Here is a 17,448-nt window from a genome sequence, read left to right on the forward strand (position 1 = left end):
AAATTGACTTTCGCTTTCACCGTCGGACTCGTCATTGACTATACTTGTCATTTGGTTTGCTTGATATCTTTTCTCTCGTTTTGGGCACATGAAATGATAGCGACTAATGCTTCGTTTTATTTTGAATCACACGTCTAACTCCAAAATAGGTACCTAACATGAAAAACACAAAATATTATTGATAACACTCGAAAAGGACTAATTACTCTAACTTAGGCTCCCCAAATGTGACATTTTCGTGTCACATTAAAGATGTGAATAGTCAAGACGCTCGTTGATGGGCCTAAAAAGTTTCCTAAATAGGTCACCACCCGCAAGTATACGGGCGTCAAGTGATAATTCCGGTAAGTCCGGTTCGTTCCTCAGAGACTAAGTGAAACCTATTCTAAGACTTGGAAGTAAGACGGTTTTTGTAATGATTCGATTTTGGTTTTGAATAAAATATTAAAATAAAATTATGGAAATAAAATAATTACAAATGATACAAGGAACCCAAATGGGGGAGAGCCTAGGGTTTTCTGAATCCGTTCTCCTAACAATTCTAATGACAATTTATTTTGGTCTGATTAGATAGTTCTTTATATAACTCAGGTTTTCAGTCCATGAACGGTCTAAAAACCCGGAAGATTTTATCGTTAAAATGGTAAAAACTTTAATAAATTGTCGAGAAAATGATTATTACGACTTCATCTAAACTCTAGATAGAAAATTAGTTCTTCATGATAAAGGATGGAAGCTTAACTATATAGAAAAAGAAAAGAAAAGTAGAAAAGTTGAATTTCTTACTAATTTTCCAGCCAAACAGAGCCTAAGGAAGTGATTTCCTTCTGATTTTCCGAGATTCTGCCAAACGCACCCTCCGGGAAAACGATTTTCTCGTCTTCCCGGAAATGAATTCTCTGAGAGAAAATTATTTTCTCGTCTTCTTTCTTTCTGTTTCTTTTTCAATCTTTCTGTAATCTCTCTCTCTCTTTCTCTGTAATCTTCCTCTCTCTCACTAAGAAGTATAAATTAACAAGAGAAATCAAAAGATCACGAAAAATCAAATTACTTTCTTAAAAACCGAGAATCTGTTTCTCTCTCTCTCTACAATATCCCTCTGTCTCTCTCTCTAACTTTCTCTCTTTCTCTGTAATCTCTTCTCTGTAATCTCTTCTCTCACTAAAAAGTTACAATCAAAAGAAGGATAAGAAGGATAGAAGATGATGATGATGATTGGTTTTCTCTCTCTAACCTCTCCTTCTCTGTTTTTCTCTGCTAAACCCGTGATTTCTGTCTAATCTCTCTTCAACCTCTCTTAATTTCTCTCTGTCACTAAAAGAAATTCAGAAGATGAAGATGAAAGATGGATGATGATATTGAGCGAAGAGATGATCGTCTGGTTCCTCCCACTCCCCTTTCTCTCTCTAATATAGTCGGTTTTGGTTGAGCTACCAGAGGAAGACCCTCCAGTCGAGATGTCTACTTTACCTTCTGTTTTTCTGATTTATAGATAGATGAGAGTCTTCTGTTCCGGCTCTTGATCTCTCTCTCTCTAGGAAATAATCTTCAGTCAATCCCAACTTTCTCTGTTTGCTGTTATCTTCCCAATCTCTTTTCTCTGTTTAAAAGTTATATGTGAAAGAAGATAAAAACTAAAAGTAGAAGTATCATGTAGCAGACCCTCATCGAATATCTCTCTCTCTCTCTCTCAAAATATTGAAAGAAGCCGAGAGCTTTCTCTCTCTAATTCCTCAAATCTTCATTCAAATATATCCAGCCGAGCACAGATCCCACCATCATCTCTAACCGAATCTAGCTTTGTTACCTTCTTTTTCAATGCAAGAGAAATCTTCATTATTCTCCTGCAAATTTCTCTTTCCTTTCCAGCCTTCAATCTCAATCTTCTACTTCCAAAAATCTTCTTTCAATCTCCATAGTTTTATCTTCCCTTTCTTTATCTCGGTTATTGGTATTAACTTGGTTAATACTTTCCAAACTAATTTGAGGGGATAAGAGAAAGAAAAGGAAAGACAGTTAAAACTTGGTCACGGGTCCACACGTGATTACTGGTTATTATTTCGGGGGAGATTGGATACAACAGGGCCTATTGAATTGAAATGCACCTGTTTAGTGGAACCCATCATATCACATGCTCACCCTTAGATCATTGTGCCCTACCATTATAACTTACCTTGCGTTCCATCTGTGAGGGAATCCACTTTACAAAAGTTGCTAAAAAGAAAGATAACCCACATCAAAGCACGTGAAAGTAGCCTGGTGGTGCAGCTGTCGCGTGGCATTTAATGGAGGTGATGAGGTGCTTCGCGGCCAGGTGAATTAATATGCAACGCACTTTAAGATGACACCGCAAGTTTATCGAAACCTTTCTGACCGTTAGATCTAGTTGGGCGGGTGACATGGTGGCATCTCATTCGCTGGAGTACGGTAGCTTCTCGCTAGCAGGTGTACTGGATTCCACTCTCAAGTGGATCCCGAAATATATCAAACTGACCGAACACAACCCGAACATAAGCCGCTTCTGAAGATGTCGTGCCTCTGTTCAACGCCACATGTCTCTGAAAAAATCTATGTTGACCTTTAGTCAACTAATTCCGACCCAAACTTGGATTTGGTCTATCTTGCTCGTCCGGAATCCGATTCGACTCTCATTTTCGCCACTGGATTCGTCTCGGACTCTACTTTCATCCGAGCATCAACATTGGCCAGAATACCCTTGTCATTAAAATGACCAAAATGCCCCTCAAGTATGTCTTTATCATGATGTTTTCGTATCGAACTCCATAAATGAGACCTGAGAAAGAAAATCAGACAAATTATCAGAGTAACCGCTCGAACTGGACTAACTAACCCGAGTTAAGAGATTCTAATGAGACAGTTTCATGGCTCATCACTCATGCGAGTACAATGCCGTACGACTTCAACTTCGATGATGAAGGAAATTTTACATTACATGACAAAGATGATTCTCCAATCCAAGTAGATAATGAAGGTCGACATGCTTCTCGTGAGCGTACAAGTCTGAATATTCCTATTGCACCCACAAGAAAAAAACCTAGGAAAGGTGTTGATGAAAGTGGTCCAAAGACAAAGATGTTTTGGAAAATATGTCAAGTGGAGTTGTTTCGGTTGCAACTAATTTGGAAGCAATTCGTGGTCTTATGGAAGAGAGGGAAAAAGAGAAAAAAAAATACTTGTTTTGTTGCTATCATGGAAATGCCGGACTTAACTATAGATGAAAAATTTAAAGTGGTGGAGTTGCTTGACACCAAAGATAAAAAAGAAATGTTCAAACTCCTAAGCCACGAAGAGAAAAAGAGTTGGGTTTTTTCAAAGTTGTCCCTTTGAAAAATGGTTCTTACATATTCTGATTTTTGTTGAAGCGTCATATTTTGTGAATTTTCAGATACGAAGCTTTTGCGTAGGTGATACATATATCGTTTATGTAGGTCCTTTTGTAACTACAATAGATGGAAAGTATAGACATCTTATATGAATATTTTGTAACTAAATGGGAATACTTGTCAAAACTTCTTAACCTTTTGTTAATGATATTAAAACTTTGTTATTGCTTTAGACATATTGTTAATGTCATTATTAAAATTGCACAAATATTCATATATGCTTATGTTTAGTTGTTCAGGTACACTTGGCCACCTTGAAATGGACACAAGTAGTGAAGAATTTGTCAGCAATGGAAACGAAAATGAGTATGAAAATGTGCATGATGATGAAAATGAAATTGCTAATGATGGTGTTGATGATAATGATGATGATGACATCGACAACAGTGACAAAGAAGAAGAAGAATTTAATGCAAGCATTGAAATCATACTTGCAGGATCTTATTCAGTAATTGTGTTGACCAAAAACTACACCTGGGCCCTCGACGATAAAATGTCCATCGAGACGTCAAGCCCAACCCGGCTCGCTTGTCCTTGTTTGGGCCCAGCCCAGAAGTCTCTTAATGGGCACTCGTCAACTAGACCCTAAAACTCGTGTCAAGGCCCAATCACGTGCAAAGAGTTTCCACGTGCACAAAGCTCCACACGCCCGAATCTCCACACGTCTGGCGCTCGACACGTCTATATCTCCACGTACCACGTGTAAGAGATTATTTAATGAAGAGATACTCTACATGTCAAATATATCCATAATGACAAAGATATCAGACTTGGTCAACGTAACCCCAACAACGAATATTCCCCCATTATTGACATGCATAACATGGTAACGTCTCAAATAAATACGAGACCATGCACATGCAGAGTAGTTGTCAGAGAACATGCACAACCGTTGTGCATGTACAGCCAGTGTACACGTCACCATATCCCAGGTATCTTGATATGCATTTACTCCGTAACGGTCAGCCTTTACTCCTCCCAACGGATCACTCCTCAAGCCTATATAAAGAGGAGCACTTTCATTTCTCAGATCATCGAATACAGAGCAAAGCAACCCATACAACTTCTTCTTCTCCACTCGCCCTCTGTTCTTCGATTATCCTCGAGACGTTTGCATACAAGTTCACCTGGTTCTGGTCCTCGACTCTACTAGACGTCTCAGGGGTGTTAAAGCTTATCTTGCTCGACGCTTCCTGCTCGACGCTTCCGGCTCGACGCTTCCTGCTCGACGCTTCCGGCTCGACGCTTCCTGCTCGACGCTTCCGGTTCGACGCTTCCTGCTCGACGCTTCCAGACGTCTTCGAGGAGATCACAACCTTCTTCTTGCTCGACGCTACTGGTAACATCTACTCTCATACTTCTGATCATCTCACTCCCGTAGATTCGAACTCCGGTCATTCTACGAGCCTAGCCACTCTCCGATAACACATCAACGGTTATACCCTCGGCTTTTCATTTATTATCCACTGTAATACTTTGCTGACTTGACCGTCGGAGGGCCCTTGGCAGGCACCATCCCGGTGTCCCCCCAAGCCTTCACGGGTTTGTTTGTGTCTGTTCACCTTCTTTTGCAGGTTTCTTTCACACGTTGCTGTTGCCCATCAATCAATAACTCGACGTTTGGAATTCCAGAAGACGTTTCAGCTACCGACCTTCTGACTTCCGACCCGTAGACTTCTCACCGTCTACAGTTTGGCGCCCACCGTGGGGCCTCAGCAACTAACAACGAAGACAATCAGCCAAATGGAAGAGAACATGACATTTACTCCTCTTGACGTTTCTGCTCAACTTGCTCTACTTAACGCCCAAATGCGAGAGAACGCTGAACGTGTCAAGGCGTTAGAGGAAGAAAATCAACTGGTCAGAGCAGAGAACCAGTTACTCCAAGAAAAAATTACGGAAATTTCTATGATGACTCCAGGAGGTTCCAGAATTCATACCTCGAGAAATACCCGACCAGTTACTACAAGTACAGAAGAAGCAGGCCCCTCGAGTCAAGAAGTTCCTGTAACAGCTGGAGGATCGACTCCAGTCCCTACCGCTACTCCTGTCACACCATTACGTGTCACCCAGCACACGCATCAAACTCTTCCAACTACTACACCCTTTTACTCTTCTCTCCCATATACTTTACCTACTATGTATCCTATGACAAACGGATCAACTCAAGCTAATGTATCTTCTGATTCGCTTCCGTTTGCGTTTACAGGTACTCCTTTAGAACAGGCAATGGCAAAGAAATTGGCAGAGATGGAAGCGTTGATTACACGTATTCCAGGAATGCCCACTCCTTTCAAAAAGAGTCTTCCTCACAGTTACGCTGACTCGCCCTTTGTCGACGCTATCGCGTTGGTGGAGATGCCAAAGAAGTTTTCTTTCCCAAACATGAAGATGTATGATGGTACGTCCGACCCAGATGACCACATTGCCTCTTACAAGCAGAGGATGTTCACAGCAGCTATTCCAAGAGACCTGCGTGAGGCATGCATGTGCAAAAGTTTTGGGTCTAGTCTCATCGGACCAGCATTACAGTGGTACACAAACCTCCCAAATAACTCAATTGCATCATTTGCCCAGTTGACGGACACCTTTGTCGAACAATTCGCCAGCAGCAAAAAGTTGGAAAAACTTTCTGGTGACTTGTACCGAGTCCACCAAAGAAGAGGAGAACCATTACGTGACTACGTGGGAAGATTTAACAGGGAGAAAGTATCTATCCCTTATTGTAACCAGGAAACTGCTGTAGACGCCTTCAGAAAAGGTCTTTTACCAGATGGAGAGCTTTACAAAGAACTCACAAAGTTCAACTGCACTACAATGGAAGACGTGTTAGCAAGGGCGTGGGTAGAAATTCGTTGGGAAGAAGACGAAGCTCACCGAAACAGGTCGTACTCGTATGAAGGAAGAAGCAGTGATCGACGCGCTAGACAGTCCGACAGAAGGACCGATCGTCGACATGCAGAACCATATCCAACATCCAGAGGACCCTTGCCCCGAGAGAACAGGAAACCATTCAACACCCCCTCTGGACGTCCAAGTGATAAGAATCAAGCGCCTGTTCGCTCCAAACTTCCGGAATACAATCTCAACATTGAACCTGTCGAAGTAGTCGCTGTAATGAAAGGAATGGGCAATGTAGTAAGATGGCCCGCCAAGACAAAAACTCCTAGCGATAAAAGAAACAATACCAAGTGGTGTGAGTTCCACGCTGACCACGGACACATGACCGCTGATTGCATAGCCCTTCGACTAGAAGTAGCTGAACTCTTGAAGAGAGGTCACCTCACTGACCTATTGACAGATAAAGGGAAAAATACTATAGCCCAAAGAGATGTTCATCCAAAGGAACCAGAGGAACCAACTCCAACAAAAACATGTTTGGTTATCACAGGAGGATCAGAAGTAAGCGGAGTCAGTCATTCAGCCGCCAAAAGAAGTGCACGTGTAGCAGCCAACCCAGACGCTCACTCATCTAAAACATCTTCACCTGTCTTCACAGACCAAGTTCTCAGCTTCCCAGACAATGAAGCATCAGGGCTCGTCAACCCTCATCATGACGCTCTCGTTATCTCACTTACTATTTCTAATGTTCTTGTTAAAAGAATACTTGTCGATAATGGTTCGTCTACTAACGTGTTGTTTTTACATGCATTGCGAGGAATGGGACTGGAAGAAACGAGTATATGTCGCCGACCCACCATTCTCATCGGTTTCAGCGGCGAGCAAAAGTACACGCTCGGCGAAATTTCTTTACCTGTTTTTGCAGGTGGAATCAACATGAGTACAACTTTCGTAGTACTCGACAGTCCCTCTGCCTACAACATCATACTTGGACGTCCTTGGATCCACAACATGAGGGCAGTCCCATCAACCTTCCACCAAGTTATAAGGTTCCCTACTCCGTGGGGGGTGCGTGAAGTTAAAGGCGAACAGAGCACGTCTCGAAACTGCTACAAAAACACCTTGAAGACGCCCAAAGCTCCTTTATAGCAATTACAGACAGAACAACTACTCCATAGTGACCCAGACAAGCCAACTATGGAGGAGTTGGACGAAGTACAGATTCACCCAGAGCTACCGGATCATAAAATACAGATCGGTTCGAGACTAAATCCTACGCTCAGAGAAAAGCTAGTAGAATTCCTCACGCTTCACCATGATTGCTTCGCATGGTCACACGCTGACATGACAGGTATTGATCCTCAAATCATAGTTCACAAATTGCAGGTCGACCCAAGTTTTTCTCCTGTCAGGCAAAAAAGGAGGAAGTTTGCTCCAGAGAGAAATAGAGTTATCAATGAAGAAGTTCAGAAATTGATCGATATCGGATCAGTACGCGAAGTCAATTATCCTGACTGGCTCGCTAATGTAGTAGTGGTAAGAAAGAAGAATGGTAAGTGGAGAGTCTGCATCGATTTCACCGACCTCAACAAAGCATGTCCGAAAGATTCTTTTCCATTGCCACATATTGACATGCTGGTCGACGCTACCTCTGGCCATGAACTTTTGAGTTTTATGGACGCCTTCTCCGGATACAACCAAATCTTGATGCATCCTGAAGATCAAGAGAAGACGGCTTTTGTGACGGAACGAGGTATCTTCTGTTATAAGGTGATGCCCTTTGGGTTAAAGAATGCAGGAGCCACTTATCAAAGACTCGTCAACAGAATGTTTGCCGAAATGCTAGGTGATACCATGGAAGTATATATTGACGACATGTTAGTCAAATCTTTGGAGGCTGAACAACATTTGGATCATCTCCGCCAAGCCTTCGACGTCCTTAAAAGGTATAACATGAAACTAAACCCTGCTAAATGTTCATTTGGCGTTTCCTCTGGAAAATTCTTAGGTTACATGGTGACACAAAGAGGAATCGAAGCCAATCCAGAACAGATACAAGCGGTCATGAACATTCCATCTCCCACTTGCATAAAGGACGTACAGAAGTTAGCAGGGAGAGTCGCCGCACTTAGTCGCTTCATATCAAAATCTTCTGAAAAATGCTACCTTTTCTTCGCCACCCTACGCAAGTCAAAAAACTTTGAGTGGACGCCAGCATGCGAAGACGCACTTCAACAACTCAAAGCGTACCTGACCTCTCCACCTCTACTATCAAAACCCAAAGAAGGTGAGAAACTTTACGTTTACTTGGCTGTTGCAGAAACGGCAGTAAGCGCCGTGCTAGTACGAGAGGAAGATAAAAAACAACTTCCAGTTTACTATGTGAGCAAGTCACTTCTAGACGCAGAGACGCGTTATAGCCAGTTGGAGAAGCTTGCACTTGCACTGGTCCACGCTGCTCGTAAACTCAGACCTTACTTCCAATGTCACTCGATGGTAGTGGTTACAGAATTCCCGCTGAAGAACATTCTCCATAAACCAGAACTCTCTGGACGCCTTACCAAATGGGCAGTGGAGCTGAGTGAGTATGACATTTCATACCAACCAAGGACCGCCATCAAATCACAGGTATTAGCGGATTTCCTTGTTGATTTTTCACCTAACATGCTAATGCAGGCAGAGAAAGAGTTGTTGTGTTTAACCGACAAAAGCGAACAGAAGTGGAACCTCTCAGTAGATGGTTCAAGCAACATGAATGGTGTAGGGTTGGGCATAGCTCTGACTTCTCCCGAAGGAGATCTAATACAACGAGCTATCCGTTGTGCGTTCAAAGCAACAAACAATGAAGCTGAGTACGAGGCACTTATAGCTGGACTTACACTTGCAAAAGAAATGGGAGTCCAGAGAGTAGACGTTAAGTCAGACTCCCAACTCATTGTCAACCAATTACAGGGAACATATCAAGCACGTGATGCCAAAATGACTGCATACCTTGCTCATGTAAAAGAATTACAGACTTCCTTCAAAGAAATGAACATAACACAGATACCTCGTCTAGAGAATGGACACGCTGATGCGCTCGCTAACCTCGGTTCTTCAATTCAAACAAAGGTAACTCAAAATATTCCTCTAGTTTTGCTTGAGTGGCCAGCAGTATGGAAAAATCCTACTTCAGAGGTAGCCGCTACGGATCAAACCGACAGTTGGATGAATCCTTTGATTCGATACTTGGAGAATGACGAGTTACCAGAAGACAAAGGAGAAGCAAGAAAGATTCGTGCTAAAGCTGCCCGATACACCATCCTAGATGGACAACTACTCAAGAGGTCATACTCAGGACCTTATCTCAAGTGTATCACCCCACAAGAAGCCAGGTACGTCCTCACTGAATTACATGCAGGAGAATGTGGGAATCATTCCGGAGGACGCAGTCTAACAGCTAGAGTACTCACTGCCGGGTACTATTGGCCAACTATGAGGTCAGATTGCATTGACTTCGTAAAAAAATGTGATAGTTGTCAGCGCTTCGCACCCACATCTCATCTCCCCCCAGAACGCCTCAACTCAATACTATCTCCTTGGCCATTCATGAAATGGGGGATGGACATAGTAGGAAAACTTCCTACAGCACCTGGACAACGGGTGTACATGTTAGCTGTGACGGACTACTTCACCAAATGGATTGAAGCAGAAGCATTCCACCAAGTCCGTGATAGAGAGGTAAAAAGTTTTATTTGGAAGAATGTCATTTGCAGGTTTGGCGTTCCAAAAGAAATTGTGACCGACAACGGTTCGCAATTCATTAGTTTCGACTTTCAAGATTTTTGCAAAGAATGGGGGATCAAACTAAACTTCTCAACTCCGAGATACCCCCAAGCAAATGGACAAGCTGAATCCTCCAACAAAACAATCATGAACACAATAAAGAAACGATTGAAGAAAGCCAAAGGCGCCTGGGCAGATGAACTACCAGGAGTCTTATGGGCGTACAGAACCACTGTTCGAACTCCGACAGGTGAAACTCCTTTCTCACTCGCTTATGGCTCAGAAGCCGTCATACCAGCAGAAGCAGGACTTCCTTCTACCCGTTACCAATGGACAGAAGAAGAAAGTAACTGGCAACAACTCAATCACAATCTCGACACGCTCGATGAAATTCGTGATATGGCAGCCATTAGAAATGCAGCTTACCAACAGAAAGTGGCACGTCATTACAACAGAAACATACGAGCTCGAACATTTAAGGTAGGAGATTGGGTACTTCGAAAGGTGTTCCAGAACACCAAAGAAAGCGGCGCTGGAAAACTTGCACCTACTTGGGAAGGCCCGTATCAGATCACTAAAGTGGTAGGACAAGGCGCGTATAAAATTCAAGCACAAGATGGACGTGACATAAACAACAGTTGGAATGCCGTGCATCTCAAACTGTATCATTTCTAAACTCTATTGTTACTTCTTTGTTTTCTCTCCTACTTGTACATGTACTGACTTAGGCATCGGAGAGTCGGTGGGATTTCCACCGACTATAGCCCCTCAACGGAAATTGTGCAGGTAAAAACATCTTCACACCAGTACACGTTTCACGCTCACAAGAACATGTCGAGAGGAAATGGGAAGTAGTTTTCGCACTCTAAACTCAAATATTCCATCTTTCGCTTCTCTTTTAGTACTTGACTAACTTGAGCGTCGGAGGGTCAATGGCTATGCCATTGACTACTTGTTTCTTCCCCCACAGGAAATCGAAGACACCTCTTGCCGAAGGTTAACACAGCCTAAGTCCAGCACAAAGTTCAGTACTACACTTAGGCTGGGGGGAGCACACTCATGATGTAATTTCACAGGACAAAGAGATGTAGGAAAAAACAAGCATGAACGAAGAAGCAATAAAATACGCATACAGACATGAGAAGAAGCAACATTGCACGTGAAGACGTATGAAGAAGCAACAGTTGAAGAAGCAATAAAATTCACATACAGACATGTGAAGAAGCAACATTGCACGTAAAGACATATGAAGAAGCAACAGATGAAGAACCAATAAAACGCATGAAAAGACGACACAAACCAGGTGTGAATGTACAACAAACTCAACTACAAGACAATCCGTTTGTCTACATTCGCAAGCATCGACAAAGTGGCAACCCGATTGCTCATTTTCTTTACATGTACTTAGTAACCCGATTGCTCATCTGTTTTACATGTACTCGGCAACCCGATTGCCACCCTTCCTATAAAAGGGTTACATACGACAACCCGATTGTCTTGTACTCGTACTAACGCACGAAATTTTCACATGTATCAATAAAGAATTTCCTGAGGTATTATTCACTTAAAATCTAAGTCTCTTACTTCTGCTTGTCTTTTTACATGCACAAAATACTTGCACAAGATTCGGCATGCTCCACTCCACATCTATAAAACATAAGTCAATATGACTCATAAAAGGCAACCCGTTTGCCCATACAAAGAACGTTCACACCTTGTGTGCACAGTATAAACGTAAACAAAATACTTCATTCATAACATAACAAGTGAGAATCAACGTCTCACCAAGTTCGAGTTGAAATACTTAAAAAGAATGGGGCAAAAACGCGCCCATTCACGAAGTTTATCAAACTAGTACTGAAACAAAAACAAACAAGCAAAGAAGGAAATAGAGTCCACGACTCGAAAGACATCTCTAGTCAGAGCAAGGATCCAAGCTGTAATCAATATCCTTCAGGGCCTCATAACGCTCAATCTCTCCTTCGAGGTCCCATCCTGCATGCTCGTTTGCGACGTACTGCTTCATCATCTCGCCTCGAGCTACTGCCACAGTATTGTAAGTCATCTCTTTAAGCACTCCCGCACACTTCTTATGCGAGATCTTCAACTTGGAGTACTTGGCCTCTAACTCCTCATAGCGCCCTTGCATGGATCTCTCCGACTCTGCGCGGCGACTACTCTCCGCTTCGATCTGCGCGTTCAAAGAACTAATATGTTCCTGGGCGTAGTTCGCACTCATCATCGCCTACAACAAAGAATATGGACGTTAACACATACAAGTCGGGAATCCGATGATGTAACAGACGTCTACTCTAACATTTTCTGAACTACAAACCTGGTAACCACTAAGCGCAGTCTGCTCCAACGCCTTCTGAACACCTATCTTCTTAAGATAAGCCCTATCACTCTCAGAAGTTAAGGAGCTAGAAACACGTTGGAGGGAGGATGGGTCTTCGAACACCGACATCGAGGGGGAAAAATCCACATGCATCGCTCCAGAGTCTGGCTCATGCGTATTGACTCTCGAGGAAGAGGGCCCAATACCGGAAGTAGGGGGATGAACGAACACACACTCGGGAGACGTTTCGACTCTCGGCTTCTTCGTTGGAATTTTCTTCTTGGAGGCCACCTCCTTAGCCGATGGTACCTTAAAACTCTGTCTTGGAGCCATGTTTCCACCTGTAAGAAACAAAGGAAACAGCTGAAGAAAACATCTACTCGCACGAAGGAAACAGGTAAAAGTCAAACGACTGGAGAAAGCTGAAAGCAGAACACGTACCCTGTGCGCGTCTAGACTCAGTCTCTCCGAAAACCAACCTTTTCCAACTCCTCCTCAATGCGGGTTCCTCCCAAAATTTTTGGAGCCTGACTATCTGGTCGCCACGAGAAAATCCGTGCAAATTCCCGTCTGCTATATCTACATTACACAGAGTAGATGTCAGAGTAAAACATGTGGAGCAGAACATGTGAAACAAAACACGTGGAGCAAAACATGTGGAGCAAAACACGTGGAGCAAAACATGTGGAGCAAAACATGTGAAATAAAACATGTGAAACAGAACATGTGAAACAAAACACGTGGAGCAAAACATGTGGAGCAAAACACGTGGAGCAAAACATGTGGAGCAAAACATGTGAAATAAAACATGTGAAACAAAACATGTGAAACAAAACATGTGGAGCAAAACATGTGGAGCAAAACATGTGAAATAAAACATGTGAAACAAAACATGTGAAACAAAACACGTGGAGCAAAACATGTGGAGCAAAACACGTGGAGCAAAACATGTGGAGCAGAACATGTGAAACAAAACACGCGAAACAAAACATGTGAAAACCAAACGCGTAAGAACAATGCGTGTGAAAGCGTAATCGACAATATGGGCGGCACTCACGAGCACTTCTCCATTTGAACGAGACATTCCCGCTCTCGCGCGGGGTAAACACACCGTCCCTCTTAACAAAGAAGAACCGGCGCTGCCAATTCTTTTCAGAACGTGGCAAACCGACTATAATCTTTGCCATCTTTGGACGGACTTTGAGTTGGTACTGCCTTGATCCATGATCATTTGCTTTCATGAAGTAGTGGGCAATTACATCTTGCGCGGTTAGAGGATCATTCAGATTCTCCCCAAGCTTCTCCAAGGCCATCAACAACCTCCACGCGTTCGGCATGAGTTGGGTGGGGGCTATCCCAAACCTAATCAACACATCCCTCACCAGACAAGAAATGGGGAATCGTACGCCCGCTTCCAGAAAGTTCTCATAAAAGGCATAATATCCAGGCCGACGCGACTCAACTACAGTTTCACCAAGTTCAGGCGCTCTCATCTTTAGAGTTGCTGGAATTTGATAGTTCACCCTGAGGTTTTCTACGCACTCCTCAGTCAGCACCGAGAGTTGTTGTTCCACATCGATCTCGTCATCAGAAGACGAGTCGACATGAGGCACTTCACCTAAATGCGGAGAAAGCTCAGCACTACTTTGTTCACGGTTGTATGGGAAAGTCCTGGCCATCCTACGTATCAAAGGGAAAACACACTCAGGAATGCCTCACGCGAGTACAAGACGGACTAACTGAAGATCGCGTACAAAATGGGGGCATGTACAAAATAAAGACACTTACGGATCAAGAACGCATATAGACGAGTCACGTTAAATTGAGGTATTTTCCGCACTACTTACAGGATTGAGTAATTTTTTGTGAATAGATACATGTCAGAGATCTCGCACGCATCCTCCTCATGAGTACGCGTACACACCTCCACCTCACAAGTTTGCATGTACAACTACGCATGTCATAAAGCTTTACATGTACTCCCACACGCGCTACTAATTTACGTGTACTCCTACATGCTTCACCGGTTCACTCGTGCGCCAATACGAATTACAAGTTTACTTGTACTACAACTACTAACAGTTTGCATGCACATTTACAACTACTCCTAGTTTACACAACAGCTACAGGTTTCCATGTATCCTTGTAACTACTACGAGTGAATGCATACGCCTACTACAAGTTCACATGCATACGGGAAGTTTCATACAAAGCACTAATATGGAAGAACATGCTAATCGGTAAGACAAACGGAAAATAACAAGTTCCATACGACGAGAACAGATCAAAGGATCGAAATTTCAAAAAATAAAAAAGTGACTTACTTGTTGAAAATTGGTATGAAGATCACGAAGAACGCGAAGAACAGGAGAAAACCGCTTCTAGGAATCCAGAGCTCTAAAAAAGCTTTCACAACAATGAACTTCAAGGGCCTAAGGACCCCTTTTATAGGACTCCCAACCCCTGATCAAAGGGCCATATTGACTCATGGGTCACATCGCCACATGGCAAGATCCTGATGACCCATGACATAAACGCCACCTGGGCGTCCACATGGCACCACTCCGCCAAGTCACCAAATTCGGTCTCCCCGAAAAAAGAACCCCCAGCGTCGTACCTCGACAACAGTGGACCCTCCGCGCTGCCCCGGCAGCGGGAGAAGCCTCCGCGCTGCCCCGGCAGCAAGAGCTCCCCACTGGCCCCACGCCGCCCAGCCGCGTGGGAAGCTCCACGCTGCCAGGCAGCGTGGGAAGCTCCACGCTGCCCAGCAGCGTGGAGATCCTGCCCCACGCTGCCAGGCAGCGTGGAAGGCTCCACGCTGCCAGGCAGCGTGGAAGGCTCCACGCTGCCCAGCAGCGTGGAGGTCCTGCTCCACGCTGCCAGGCAGCGTGGAGGTCCTGCTCCACGCTGCCAGGCAGCGTGGGGAACCTGCTCCATGCTGCCAGGCAGCGTGGAGACCCTGCTCCACGCTGCCAGGCAGCGTGGGGAACCTGCTCCACGCTGCCAGGCAGCGTGGAGACCCTGCTCCACGCTGCCAGGCAGCGTGGGGAACCTGCTCCACGCTGCCAGGCAGCGTGGAGACCTTGCTTCACGCCGGAAACCCGCCCGACGAACCTTCGACGTGTTCCGATAATGCGAGGGACATCTCGAAACCTGCCCGACGACGGGGAAGGTCTCCCGGACTTCTCCTCCCAAGCAGGGCTGCAACGTTGTTATCTGGTTCACACACCTGACACAGAAATCATCTAACCAACGGGACCGCCCTCGTTCCTTCCTTCTCATCTACTCTCCAAGGAAATAGACCATTTACTTAGAGAGTGGGGGACAAACTGTGTTGACCAAAAACTACACCTGGGCCCTCGACGATAAAATGTCCATCGAGACGTCAAGCCCAACCCGGCTCGCTTGTCCTTGTTTGGGCCCAGCCCAGAAGTCTCTTAATGGGCACTCGTCAACTAGACCCTAAAACTCGTGTCAAGGCCCAATCACGTGCAAAGAGTTTCCACGTGCACAAAGCTCCACACGCCCGAATCTCCACACGTCTGGCGCTCGACACGTCTATATCTCCACGTACCACGTGTAAGAGATTATTTAATGAAGAGATACTCTACATGTCAAATATATCCATAATGACAAAGATATCAGACTTGGTCAACGTAACCCCAACAACGAATATTCCCCCATTATTGACATGCATAACATGGTAACGTCTCAAATAAATACGAGACCATGCACATGCAGAGTAGTTGTCAGAGAACATGCACAACCGTTGTGCATGTACAGCCAGTGTACACGTCACCATATCCCAGGTATCTTGATATGCATTTACTCCGTAACGGTCAGCCTTTACTCCTCCCAACGGATCACTCCTCAAGCCTATATAAAGAGGAGCACTTTCATTTCTCAGATCATCGAATACAGAGCAAAGCAACCCATACAACTTCTTCTTCTCCACTCGCCCTCTGTTCTTCGATTATCCTCGAGACGTTTGCATACAAGTTCACCTGGTTCTGGTCCTCGACTCTACTAGACGTCTCAGGGGTGTTAAAGCTTATCTTGCTCGACGCTTCCTGCTCGACGCTTCCGGCTCGACGCTTCCTGCTCGACGCTTCCGGCTCGACGCTTCCTGCTCGACGCTTCCGGTTCGACGCTTCCTGCTCGACGCTTCCAGACGTCTTCGAGGAGATCACAACCTTCTTCTTGCTCGACGCTACTGGTAACATCTACTCTCATACTTCTGATCATCTCACTCCCGTAGATTCGAACTCCGGTCATTCTACGAGCCTAGCCACTCTCCGATAACACATCAACGGTTATACCCTCGGCTTTTCATTTATTATCCACTGTAATACTTTGCTGACTTGACCGTCGGAGGGCCCTTGGCAGGCACCATCCCGGTGTCCCCCCAAGCCTTCACGGGTTTGTTTGTGTCTGTTCACCTTCTTTTGCAGGTTTCTTTCACACGTTGCTGTTGCCCATCAATCAATAACTCGACGTTTGGAATTCCAGAAGACGTTTCAGCTACCGACCTTCTGACTTCCGACCCGTAGACTTCTCACCGTCTACAGTAATATCTGTCGTGAAAAAGATAAATGATATCATAAGTTTTGAGCAGATTAGATATTCGTTATCTCGTCGCCCAATTACCAGATTTGGGTGTGAGTTTATACATAAAGTACTAAATGATGATCCAGAAAATTTCTGACAGATGTATAGGATGTATCCTGATGCATTTCGGAAGCTGTGCATTATCATTAGAGAGAAAACACCACTTGAAGTTACAAAATATATTTGTGTTGAAGAAATGCTTGCGACATTCTTACTTGTTGTAGGCCAAAATGCACGATATTGTACAATTCGTGAGACATTTGGTCGATCTCGTTGGGTTGTTGGTAAAAAAATTCATCGATTATTAAAAGCCCTAAACACAATTGCGCCACAAATGATTGCAAAACCTGCAACAACAACTCCTCCTGAAATAAAAGACAACACTAGATATTTCCCTTATTTCAAGGTATGTACCGATAATTAAGTTTTTTAGTTTTTTTTTTTTATTTACATTTCATATTTACATATTTATACAAGTGTGAATATATGTTA

At 44.1% G+C, this 17,448-nt stretch overlaps 1 long non-coding RNA gene across 1 annotated transcript; it reads right to left on the minus strand.

Annotated features, from left to right (window-relative positions):
- Positions 1 to 759: 759 nt before the first annotated feature.
- LOC147538588 (uncharacterized) lies at positions 760 to 1,459 on the minus strand. The gene is made up of 2 exons (XR_015225959.1): positions 1,235 to 1,459; positions 760 to 1,119 (listed from the first exon to the last, which is right to left on the minus strand). It is a non-coding gene; the product is annotated as an uncharacterized LOC147538588 (long non-coding RNA).
- Positions 1,460 to 17,448: the final 15,989 nt, after the last annotated feature.

This window comes from Eschscholzia californica, unplaced genomic scaffold, assembly GCF_041429995.1.
Source record: "Eschscholzia californica isolate CP2 unplaced genomic scaffold, dmEscCali1.0.p SCAF_5, whole genome shotgun sequence".
NCBI lineage: Eukaryota > Viridiplantae > Streptophyta > Magnoliopsida > Ranunculales > Papaveraceae > Eschscholzia > Eschscholzia californica.